This window comes from Phasianus colchicus, chromosome 1 (assembly GCF_987193195.1).
Source record: "Phasianus colchicus chromosome 1, bPhaCol1.hap1.1, whole genome shotgun sequence".
NCBI lineage: Eukaryota > Metazoa > Chordata > Aves > Galliformes > Phasianidae > Phasianus > Phasianus colchicus.
The window spans coordinates 136212664-136225747 of NC_143436.1; the positions used below are offsets into that span (position 1 = coordinate 136212664).

The 13084-nt window shown below is 40.9% G+C and overlaps 1 long non-coding RNA gene across 1 annotated transcript in view; it reads right to left on the reverse strand.

Moving 5' to 3' along the window:
- Positions 1-964: 964 nt before the first annotated feature.
- LOC149920053 (uncharacterized) overlaps positions 965-13084 on the reverse strand; it is a 37002-nt gene continuing 24882 nt past the window's right edge. The window contains exons 3-4 of the long non-coding RNA XR_016460674.1: positions 6194-6316; positions 965-2666 (exon numbers count right to left, since the gene is read on the reverse strand). This is a non-coding gene — a long non-coding RNA (uncharacterized LOC149920053). The remainder of the gene's footprint in view (positions 2667-6193; positions 6317-13084) is intronic.

Below are 13084 nucleotides of genomic sequence, written 5' to 3' on the forward strand. Positions count from 1 at the left end.
AAAAGTCACACAGGACAAACTAAGTATTTTTTATGCTCTGTCCCTAATTGGTTAAGCAGTGTGTGTGATGTGGGTGATGTTAAAGAGAAACCGTTTTGCTTCCATTTCTCAACAGAGGAGCTGTGCTTTTTTTTTTTTTTTTTCCCCCAGCAAAAACAAGAAGCCTGTGTATGGCTCTCACTTTATATAACCCACAAAAGAAAGGAGAATTTGATAGAGGACAATCTCAGGCAAATAGAGCATGGTGTCGGGGAGAAACATCCATCATTTTTTCAGGTAATAGGCAAGCACTACTCACGTGTGAACTCAAACAGAAATTCACAAAGAGCCTAGATGCTATGCTGAACATATATACAGTCCAAACACAAAGAAGCAGATTCATTTCAAGCAACTTTTATCTGAACATCTGACCTTAAGAGCCAGCCTCAGCTAAGTGCTGCTGGCAAACACCAGGATTTGGAAGGAAGTGAGGGGTGCTGCACTATTTTGAAAGCTCTGTTTTGAACCAGCTGTCATGGCGAATGTCTGCTGGTACCCCGTCTTAGCATGCAGCCTGTCACTGTTGAGCATAGTGGTAACGAGCCAATGGAGTATATGGAGCTTTACTTTCACGTGTGTCTTTGTGGCTTGGATTTCCCCCTTTACAAAGCCGTAACAGGTAAGCTTTGAATCTACTTATGCCACATCCTAATTGATTGTATTTAATTTGTGTGTCTATCTTTGAGTGCTTGAATATACATATATGCTTATTTATATGCACATACGTACATTTGGACATCGGCATTAAATGTAACTATGCATATTGTCACAGCTTATTGCTATGTTCATCACAGATTCTTAGAGTAGTAGGCTTTATTATACAATAAAACAACCATAGAAAGTTAATGCCTTCTTTAGAATAAATAAGGAACACAGGACTCATTATACCATATACATTTAATGGTTTGAACATCTCAGTGCCCACATGAAAACAAGAAATATATATTGCAATAGGAGGCATAATAATTTCAGAAAGGAACATCCATCCTTTATGCCTAGAAATATGAGATTCAGCATCATGAGATCCCAGCATTATGTCATCAGCTGCATGAGTTTCACAGCTTATCTGCCTGATTTTAGGTTACAGAAGTAAACTCCAACAAAAATGTATAACACTGCCAACTTAACAGCACATTTATGCTAATACTAGCTGAAATGTTTTCAAGAAGGTGAATAGGATCAGTGTTTCTCTATGTGTGTGTGCACTTACGCATATATATGCATACATACACATGCACATATGTGTGTGCGCTACGTATATAAACTGTCTGTAGAGACATCATTATTTTAAAAGGTTGATTCCAAGTACATTAAACACGAAAACAATGTTCTGTACAGTTGACCAATTTAAAGAAGCCCCTGCTGGTGCACGGAAGAATGCGCTAGCTGATATCATTAAACATCATCAGATGAGGCTGCAGGTAGCTGAAACGTTCCTTAATGAAAATTTAAAGAGAGCAGATTAAAATGATATTCCTCCAATCCAACAGAACACAAAGGTAAGGACATTCAATTACAGCCAAGATTTCATTTAGCACTAAAGGAGTGTTGTTTGTTGATCAGAATTTATTGCCTGAAGTGAAAAGCTAGGCTTGTGACTACATATATAATTACTTTCTACAGTGTACTGCAGTGGCACCCAAATGTAGTTACTAGACAAAACAACGTCTTCCATAATTTTAGATTGTGATGTCCACGACCAAGAGTTTGAAAATATCAAGAGCAAATATATTTTCCTCTCTGCCATTATATATCCTAGCATTATGAAAACAAATATAATTAATCTACAGTGACCAATATTTGGTTTTTGAATCACTAGGCTAAATGTTTTAATGTTTTTTGTTGTTGCTGATCAGTAAAGCAGGTGGTACCAAGGAAATGGTTTGAACAGGATGCTCTGCCTGCTTGTCTGCTCAGAATGCCAGTGTCTTTCCCTTGAGCACATCAGAAGTGGTTTTCAGTGAGAAAATATTGAGGGTGCTCAAGTCTGTGCCAGACCTGCTGTTAGTTCAGATAAATGCACTCTTTAAATCTATACAATCTTTAAAATCTTATAGCTAAAAAAAATACTGACAGACAGGAGTGGGACAAGAGGAGATGAGAAAATAACCAGGAGACTGAAAAGACTGATTTATCAGAAAAGATTAAATGATCTAAATAGGTATGAACAGACTTAATGTTAACTAAATGGAACATCACATTAATCTAAAGACACTGGAGAAAAATAGCATTGTAGAAAGGAAATAAGGAGGTTTGCAAAGGAATGTAACTGGGAGAAATATGATGATGTTAAGAAAGGAAAAAAAAACTTCTAGCAGGATATACTAGGCAGCACAATTTCTCCTTAAGTACATGATATTACTTAGGACATTTGATCCAGGCATCCAAAGCAACCAAAAATATGCCATAGGAGACAATCTCAATGTGTCAGCAAGCTGTACTGGATGACCTAAAAGGTACATTACTAATTTGTGTGCATCTGTTATCTGTGATTTTCCTTGCTTGTATAGCCAACTCATTGCAACTTGTGTGTATTTGGTTTCTCTGGGCCCAGTCCAACTCTTGCTGTAGTCGGCAGAAGTTTCCAACAGGAGCAATAAGACCTCAGTGTTTTTTCCATGTCTTCGCTGTTTAAAAAAACAAACAAACAGAAAAAAAACACTCTGCAAGAATTATGAATTTATATAATGCATGAAAGCACAAACAACTAAACTAGATTGGTCCCTTAGTGTATCCTGAGTATTTAAAACTGGGTTTATCCATTTAACCCTAGAAATATTCAGAAAAAATATGTGTTTTTTTTCATTGCTAGGGAAGAAACTTACAGTTCATCTAAAACCAACTTCTGATGAAAAACTGCTTTGGTCATAGAAGAATTAGGATGATTTTCTATACTAAACCAAAAAAGATATTACACAAAAAGGGTGGAATTCTTTCTACTGTTAAAGCAGTAATGCAGATAATGAAAGAAGCTGACAATGAATTCTGAAATCGAGGCTGTAGTTTTCAAATATTTTTACCCAGTATCTGAATGCATACAACCTTATGATGATTCAATTCCAGCTCACTTGCAGGTAGGGAATAACTGTTTTGCAGCAACTCAGTGCTGGCCCCTCGAGAGGCACAAATTTCTGTGTAAGTGGGGCTGAATGTTCAGGGATCAGGGTTGTGTTTCGGTGTTGTCCATACATCCAAAAGCTTGTACTGTAAATCTTAAGAGCAGCGTTTTTGAAAATACTAAACAGACATTTTGGTAGCCTGTATTGAGCCTGTGGCTATACTGCTTCAGGCTGTGATCTTGTCAGCTTTTAAAAGATAAGTAGGGTCAGGCAGGGTCAGCATTTGGATTGGTAACTCTAAGGCGAGTCAGTAGCTGCAGGATGTGTCTTAGGCAATAGAATGGATGTAACTGTTTTCCTTGAGCCTTTTCTAATACCCTAATGAAAGCATTACACCCAGCTGTGACATGAGAGCAAGATTCTCACCCTCTGCAGTCATCAAGCACCTAATTTTCAGAGCAGTGTTTCCCTGACTTACTACAGAAGCATGTGGTAAGGTAAACAGGATATCACAGCATTTGGGTACCGCTTGCACACATGCCTGGCACTGGCTGGATGGCATGTCAGAGCATGGCCCCACCTCACTGCATCAGGAAGGGGGTACAGAACAATTATATCTCTGACATCTTTGGGGATGCTAGCAGCTCCAAACTAAGTCTTTGGCTATGTTTGTAATATGACAGTAAAGTCTTTTTAGCCAAGACTTTGTCCACCAACTTTCAGGTTTGTGCATTTCTACAGAAAGTACAGAAGGGCTGATAATGAAATCCTTGTCCAATGGTCTACGTTGCCAAGAATTTTAAATTGTAAGTTAACCAATTTCTCCTCTAAAGTTCAAACAATAAATAAAATTCTATGTGAAAAATGGAGCCTTTTATTCCTTTGTCAAAATCTGATCAGAGTAAACTACAGATGTTAAAAGGCACTATAGTTCAAAGAATTAAAAAGAATCTTAAGGGGTTTGTATGAAGAAAAGAGTTTTAGAGAATAATATGGAAAATATTATAATGCCATTATATAAATCAGTGGCACATCCTCACTTTGAATACTGTCTTCAAATTTGGTCACCTCATCCCTGTAAAAAAGAAAGTAGAAATAGAACAAGTCCAGAGAATGGCAATAAAAAATGATAGAAGTCAAAAGGATGGGGAATTTCCTTGAGAAGAGAGAAAGAACACAAACCGCAGCCTATCTCTCAAGGCAGATTGACCCTCATGGGACTGCAAATCTTACGTGAACCCTTTCCATAAACTTGGATAACCGCTGTTGCCTGAGTTAATATAGTTGTCCTTGGCCCCTAGGCAAAAGTTTTGGGGACTGTGCATGCAGCAGACATTGCACTTTCCCCAGTGCACCCTGCTCTCTTAAAGGGAGGACTTTAAGACCATGAGCTTCTGGAAGCCAAAGTGACCGATGGGCAGTGGACACAGAGCTGCATATTAGCAACACCTTTTTCTTTTCTGTGATCATATACCAAACTTATTTCTTGGTCTTGGCTTCAGGGACTTTGTTTTTCCATACCTTTATTTCCTTCAAACTTTGGATTGATTTTTCAGAAATGTACAGGTGATTGAGAAGTGTGACTCCATTGACTTGACTGACATTCGTTTTGGTGAAATCATTCAGCTCTTTTGAAAATATGCCATTCGTCTATTCAAATAGTCTCAGTCCCGAAGGAATTGCACAGTCTCCCTCACTTTGTGCAGTGAGATCCCCAGGCTTCGTCAGAGCTCTCCTTAAGCATGACTATAATATAAATAACATTTTGTCCTCATGATCCTCCAACCTAATTAGCAGCAAAGGAATAAAAACCCTTTCCTATCCTGCAAGGTGAAACGAAGAGGTATCAAATTTCAAACGGATAAGAGGTATTGCTTTTCCAAACAATGTACAGTTAATTAATGGAACTTGCTGCTGCACAGATAGTACTCGGTGAAACAGTATCATATTTGTAAATGAGGAGACATTTTTAGACATAAAAGCAAATCTACACACCAAGTTCAGATTGGGTTAAGTTCAGTAGCATATATTATGCAGAAGATCAGACTGGATGATAATAACGGTTGTTCCTGGCCTTGAAAAAATCTGTGAGAGTTTTAATAGCAAATATTATGTAGTAGAGTCAGTAGTTCTTGGTAAAACCTAGTCAATACATGGAGTCAGAAAGGCATCATCTTCCACGATAAACTGGTTATACACTTAAATACCCAGGAAGGAGGGGGGAGTTCCCTTTCATATTCTCTGATACTGGCTTCTGGCTAAGACAAGGTGTGTTATGGTTGACCCTGTCAGCGACTGCTCAGAAGGAGCCAGGAGGAAGTTTCTTTACTCTTGAAGCAACTGCAGAACGCCACTGAACATTTATGTCTAGGAAATGAAACGCTGTCTGATCTACTTATAGATAATCAGGATGGGTGAGGGATTCTATGCTGGGCCTTCTGAGGTCCAGGGAAGGCTAGGAGGCTTTTCAGACTTGTAGCTGTTCACCTGTTTTACTAGAGCTGTACAAAACTTTCTCCCATAGCCCAGCATGGAGTGAGTAGCCATATTTGTTGTAATATGGTATGTCTTATAGCCCTGTCTGCAGATAAGAAAAAAGCAGACAAATAAATTCTTGGGAAAACAGGTTAGAAGGAAGGCAAGAAAACCAAAGGCTCAATGGCTGCAACTAAACTTATCTTTTGATCTGCGACAGTATGCCGTGGAGTCCCAGTCCCCCACAACTCAGATCAGCATCCCTTCAGACTGTTCCCAGCCTCTGTCTAAACCCTCACCCACTTCATCCACTCACAGGAGCCTATGGGTATATAAGGTCCATCCTAATCTGACAATGGCCATGTTGTAGAGCTGAGCATTGAGGCAGAACAACATTCCCCATGGGTATGTGTAGTCTGTGGTACCTTTGCTTCCCTGTTCTACTCCAGATATATCTTCAGATGAAGACAGAGGTCAGGATATGTCTCACTGGTCCTTCTGAGAAATATTCCTCTATTCTGGTATCTGGTTTATCTCTGAACTGTCAAAAAGGTGATAGAGACTTCATTCTAACAAAGCACCATAAGAATAGAGGCCATCTTCTCCATGTTTACACTCACCTGCAACTTCAGCAATCTAGCAGGCGCCACAAGAAATCAGGGAGGATGTCTTCTAGGGAATAGCTGTGCTGAAGCCATTTGAGTCACAGAAAGTGTTTCAGCTTTGTGGGCTGAAAAAGTTATCTGCCAGGGAAAAAAAAGAAAAATCACATCAAAAGGGAGCAAAATAGATCCTTCAACTAGGAGATTTACACTATGCGTTCACATAAAGACACAGAAAGTAAGCACAAAATCCCAGTGCCATTGTGATTCCAGTATATTTGCAATGACAAGTTAGATCTTAAATTTCTTCTTTTGGGGGCAGAAAGTGCCATGGAAAAAAAAAAAAAAAAAAAAAGAAGGAAAAACAAAAGTATATCTCACAAAAAGGATTGTCCTGTATATTCGTAAACCTCTGCAATTTATTCTGTAACAGCTTTTTACTTCAAAGAAATCACTAGCTAATGACATCTGAAACTTAAAAAAATCCACTTATTCACAACCCTATCCCTCAGGGAATTCCCGTGTGTTATCAGAAATTTTTCCAAAGATCATTAACAGATATTACAAACCAATTGAAACTGAGTATTTTCTTTGCAAATTACTTTTAACTTCACAGCTATTGAAAAAAGACGTTGAGTGATTTAATTTACTTAATCTGTCTACAGATTGCAGCTATGTGCATATTGTGTGATTGCATTTCCAACAAAAAGCATATATAACTATCCCTAATAGAGATATTTTTCTAAATTATCGTACAAGATCAGTAAGATCGCTGAAGATATTAATGTTTACTTTTTCATTTAGAAAATTGCGCTCAAGAAAGAAATGGGCACCTTTATTCTGTTGTTATCTTTGAAATAATAACACACCATAATACTTATTTTACCTGCTATTTTAATTAAAACTCCAATAATCACTACATCTGCGTATCCTTAGAGGATATGTTCTACTGATTTTTCTGAAAAATCACTGTATTTTCATTAGTCTGCAAAGCCAATATTTTTGAAACACCTTACACAGCAATGAGCACACTGAACAAAATTCTCTATCTTATGCCAATCCCAAAGAGCTAAGTGCAGAACAAGCTAAGTCAGCACAGGGAGGGATGGAAAATGTATCCTATTCTCCACCTTATTGCTTTAAACTCCTCCCAGAGAATCACATGCGAGTACCACTACTGCAGGAAGTATAGAAAATATCTTCCCCCTTGAATACTTACAGCTTCCTGACCACAGTTCCTGCTCTCTTTGCAGATAAGAGATAAGGGCTTGAAATCCCCAAAGCTCAGGCGGGCATTGAAGATATTTACTTTGAAGCAAAGTGAAGACAGCTGCTGTGTGTTATGTGCTGCCCAGTCCTCGTTGTGTGTTACACATGCTTTGCCAGGATGCTTTTTGAAGAGGTTTTGCTGAAGTTCAGCCCAGTTAAGCTGGTGACTGGCCAACAAGCACAAGCATGAGAAAGATGTTAGATGTCTTGGGATCTTTATTAGCAAAAATACAGGTGATGAACTTTGCAGATGTGTGGATTGGAATTCCCAGCCTTGATATCTATATTCCACCCAAGCCTCAGTCATCTCATTTTGTGGTTTTGGACCCAGAGGTGTCTATTCAGAGAAGGACCCAGATGTGTCTTGGCAAAAGAGGTTAGGAGGAGGGTAGGAAAAACCAAAGGCTCAATGTCTGCAGCTAGATTTATCTTCTGTTATCCTTTAGAGAATGGTGGAAAGAGTTTGCAGAAGTGCTGATGGATATTTTGCAGGTGACAGTAGCTACTGCACATTACTAAAATATTCTGCATCTTCCCATTGTCTAGGTCAGCCTTATGACTGGTGAAGGCTGAGGATATTACTCACTGAGCAATGCAAGGACCAGGTTTGTTCTGTGGCCTTTGGGCCCTGTATTTTCAGCAGCATCTCCCTCAACCTCCTGTCACACATATGCAGCCAGTGCTAGTATTAGTTCAGATGGTGCATACATATCCTCAGAAAATCAGAGTCAGTAGTTTTACTTAAAGCTAGCAGAGCACTCTCATGCACACAAGCTCCAGGGTGACTCATTCCAGCACTACACCTCCTTCTTTTTCCCCCTTCCCTAATTTTTAGTAGCTGCCTTGCATTGCTTGGGCTCTAATATGACTGGCTGCGCCCAGCTGTGGGAGTCCTTCTCACTAAGGCTGGTGACATGTCAAAGCCATGCAGCAGCAGAAGCCATCAAGGTGCCTATAGGGAGGACCTGGTGCTCCCATCTGCCTGCATCGTGCATGCTGTTGGCCCGCCGTCACTCAACCCAGGGCATCTCCGTGGAGTCTGATAACACATCTGCTAATTAATGCCAGTTGTGATCCTTGGTCAGATCCTCAACTGGGATAAATTGACACGGCTCCATTTAAGCCTGAGACAATTAGCAGCAGCTTAGAGCTGACCCGGTGGTTTTCTTTATAATGTGCATATACATCGTGTTGGAAGTGAATAAAACCCACCAACTAATTGCACATAAACCACCAAACAATCAGAAAATGAAATGATTGTCAGTAACTCCCAGCTCGAGCCAAATTACAGTGGTGACAAAGAAGTGATAGCCTCAGATCTGTTAACAACCCTCTGAGCTATCCAATCCCCTTATAATAATAACAATTAATAGTAATAGACATGCTGCTGGATACATTCACCTTTCTGTAAGGAAAGCTTAATGAGTATCTCTTAAAAAAGAGACTCGGGAAGTACAAAAGTGATTCTATTAACTTGTAAGCATAGCATTTTACCTTTGAACAATTGAACTGATCAAATTTGTTCTGAAATTCTGTTTTTGAATGAAAAGGAACAGTCAAGGAACTTTCTCAAGATTCTGTTTCAGCCATTTGTCAAAGTTTCATTTCGATCAATACTTCCACCCTGTTAGGCCGTATCACCCATCCTCTCAACCGTGGTAAGCAGAGCAGCAGTAGGTATAAATCTTAACTAGAGGCAAGGAAGGCACTCCCTGAAATAAAGTAAAAGTTTGATAGGTTGTGTCAAAAGGAACTGCTGTTATTATTATAATTTATTATTTGTTAAGCACTGACAATGTGCTCAGTTCTGCTGATTAAGTTCTTCTGAGCAAGTTCTACTGATTAGCTTCTGAGGACAACACACTGTACTACAAAGAAGATATCTGACAGCTATCAAGACTTTTGCTTTCAAGGCTCACTTAGCAAAACAATTACACGCCAGTTATGCAAGTTTCATGAAAAAAAAAAGGAGAGAAAATGCATAAACTGAGTAAATATCATGACTTTTGTGTTCACTAATATTCCTACTCTAGATCTCTCACTTCAGTAGCATCTGACAACCTCAAAGTTACACTCAGATTTGAGTAAGATCTAAAGCCTCACCCATGCTTATATTCAATTTTAAGCATCGTGCTACATTAAAGGCAAGCATATAGGTTGTATTGTTAGGCTTTGTCTTTGCATTTGGCAGTTGCTCCCCTTAGGGAGGCAGAGATGGGCTGAACGGGGCCAGCCCAAGACAGACAAAACTTGAGCAGATTCAAACTGTTGCACACCTTTCCTTCTCACCACAAAGCAGATCGAGGTCAGATGGTGCTATGCTAATATGTAATGATCTGACCTGAGAAATATTTTTGGGGTGCTAAAAGGGAACATATTTCCCATCCCACTTGGTCGTTCCTCCAGCTGTCCCATCTTTAAGTCTCTCCACTCTGAGATGTAAGGCATATTTTTGCAGGGTACCTAGGAGTTGGGAAGATGGCTTTGAGCTGGTCTAGAGCCACAGCAGCAGTGTTATTCCTGAGAGCCCAGGTGAGCTTGGTCTCTCTTCAGCAGGTAAAGAAGTCACAAAGAGTTTCTTCCTCCCTCTTACTCCTCTCATTGGTATACAGCATACTGGCAGGGTAGAAGATTCCCAAAAAGTAGGTGCTGCATGGAAAAACTATGTGTGTGTGTATGTGGGTACAGGCAGAGAACAGTGCTCTGATAAGAGCTGGCCAAATTTGTGTGTCAGGAGGGTGCCAAGCAGACACTGTGCCTTGCCCCGGCCAGGTAACACCTCAGCATTCTGACAGCAGCGCTGCCAGGGTTCCAGCTGTGAGGATGTTCTTAGAAGAAAAACTCTCTTTTGTCTGCAGCTATCCTCTAGCTTGCACACTTCCCTAAATCCCGCCAGCATGCTTTTTTTTCATAACCGACAGAGGGAAGTGAGTTCTTATATAAATCCTTTGTGTGAAGATCAAACTGCGTGCATGTAGAACTATGGGTTTTTTTAGGGGAAAATCTGCCCTAAAATAATCATTCCATGTTATCCCCGTGGAGTGACTGCGCTGCCTGTTAAAACGCATCCGAGGCCACCCTCAAGACCTGAATCAACACTCCCAGGCAGCAGCCGGCTCTGCTGAAGTCCCCGTGCTTGCAGGGAGGGCAGAGCGTGGGCAGCCTGGGGCAGGAGCAGGGTCAGGGGCAGCACAGCTGGAGGGGGCCGTAATCTGAGTTGCTCCTTGCAGACAATGTCAGCCATTGTACAGAGCAAGAGAAACTCGGGGAGCGATGCAGGAGCCTGGCTGGGGCACACGGAAAAGGTGCCTTTGCCCAGCTGGCTGGAACTCCTCCTGCATCCAGTGGACTACACAGGTATGGAAAGAGCCTGTATTTTCAGTGAAATCTGTAAGTTAATTTTCGTTTATTAATAGACCAAGGATTGGAAGATTTGGTTGAGAAAACAGAGCCTCTTCCTCACAAACTCAGACACATTTGTAATGGAGAGAGGAGAATCGGCAAAAAATGAATGACTGATTACAGTACTATTGAGAAATTCTTTAGAAAAGACAAGTAAAGAAGAAAGCCCCCAAATGGCAATAGCACAGCAGTTTTAGGATTGAGTTCAGTGCAGCTTGGTGTTTGGCTATTAAGCAATTCAATTACCAGAAAATGCCCAAGCATTAGGCATAGCAAAGCCTGTGATACCAAAGCATATCACATCTCATATACTTAGAAAATCTCTCCTTCCTTCTATTGCTGTCTCTGTTCCTTCCTCCTTTGCTCCCGGTTTGTTTGAATACAATACAATCAGGGCTTTTATAGCCAGCCCTACCTTTCCCAGAAGGTGCATCTCTTAAAAAGAAGCACAGATTTTCTCTGAGGACCATAAAAATGGACTCACACTTCAGTGCCATCATCTAAAAGATGGATGAACCAATTCTGTTCAAATAAAAACATTCTACCTGTGCCCATCCTCCAGCAAAATTTCAGCCAAAGGTGGAACTAAACCCAAATCTAGCCATTATTAAAGCGGAGAAAAATCAGATTCCTTTTATTCCCCTATTCATTTTCTGCCATAGTGATTTTCTGAATTTCTGACAAGACCATGACCGAGAGCTAAAGGGCCGAAAGGGGCTGGATGTGCCGTATCACTGGTGCAAGTAGAAGCAGGAAATACTAAACATCTTGCATGGAAGCCTGTTCTCATCAGGTTTATAGCCCAGCTTTTTCCATCAAAAGCAGTGAGGATGGTACAGACAGGGTGCAGAAATGCATCCAAGCATATGGGAGTAGATTTACACTAATCCTCCTTTTGAGCTTCATCCAGCACTAAATCAGACCCACACCATAAAGAGGAACAATACAATAACTTGTGGGGGGGAAAAAAACCAACATGGCTCCTCTCTATAAGGATGGGGAAAGCTAAGCAACATGACTCACTTTTCTCCTTAGAAACTGTTGGAGGGATGTAATAATGTAGAGCACTGCAGAGACTGGAAAAGAACAAAAGTCAGGTATCACCTTAGCTCAGCTGCCCAGTGGCTGCATGCCCAGTGCAGGGCAGCAGCACAGAGGGGCTAGCCTTGAAAGAAAGCAGGATAACAGCCAGCTGTGTGCCACAGTTGTGTAGACTACAAAACTCACCTGGGAGGCCATGAAAATGGCTTTTTGCAGGGCTAGGCTGTGCTGTGGCTGTCCAGCTACTCATGCCATCCTGCCCCAAGGCACCCCCTGGAAAGCCCTGCTGTTGAACTTAGGGTGAAAGGTATTGTGGCCTTGTTCCCCCAGCAAGAACACAAGGCAGCCTGTGTGAAGCAGGGAAATGGCTCTCCTTAGCTCACAGCAGTACAAGAGGGCCCTATGGCTGCAGCGAGTTCCTACAGGTGTGCTGTGTATGAGCAAGCAGAGCAGGCTCATACAAAGAGCACCAAAGGTTTCCCAGCCTCATCCTCATCACATTAATCTCCCAGGCATGATCCCTGGCTTCACCTACTGAAAGCAAAAGGGAAAGAGCTGTTGCTATAAAATAGGCAGCAAATGTTCTAACAGCAGTAACACATACTGGCTGGGACCTTAACCCTTGATCACTACTTCCCTGTATCTGAAGCAAAAAAACAGCTTTCTAAAACTCGGAGTCATGCTCCACAGCATCAAAACAATGCTGTCTGGATCTCGAACCAGGAACATAAAGAAATAATTTCAACAGAGAGCTTGCTGCAAGAGAGCTAATGGGTTCAGGAGATTAAAAAGAGATGTCAAAATGGGGTGGGTTGTTAAGGGTAAAAGTTGGGAGAGGGTTTGGCTAACTAAACATGGATGGGAAATAATGCATGCAGCACCACACACACACACACTCAAACAGCAAAGGCCTAGAACTCAGGCAAAGCAGCCTATTGTTTCCACACATAAAAATCTTCAAATTGGAGTTTTCTTAATCATGTATACTGCCTTTTCCTGATTAAAACTGGAAGAAATTGTACTTTTGTCTTTGTTTATAGAAAGAAATCAATACATGGCTCCACAGAAAATTCCCTAAAAACTCCAGGTCTTAAAATTACTGACCAGTTTTGGCTGGTGCCAATCATCAGAGCTAAGTTGACTTCCAGAGGGTAGACCATCTTTACCCCAGCTTAAGATCTGCCCCCATGCACTGTT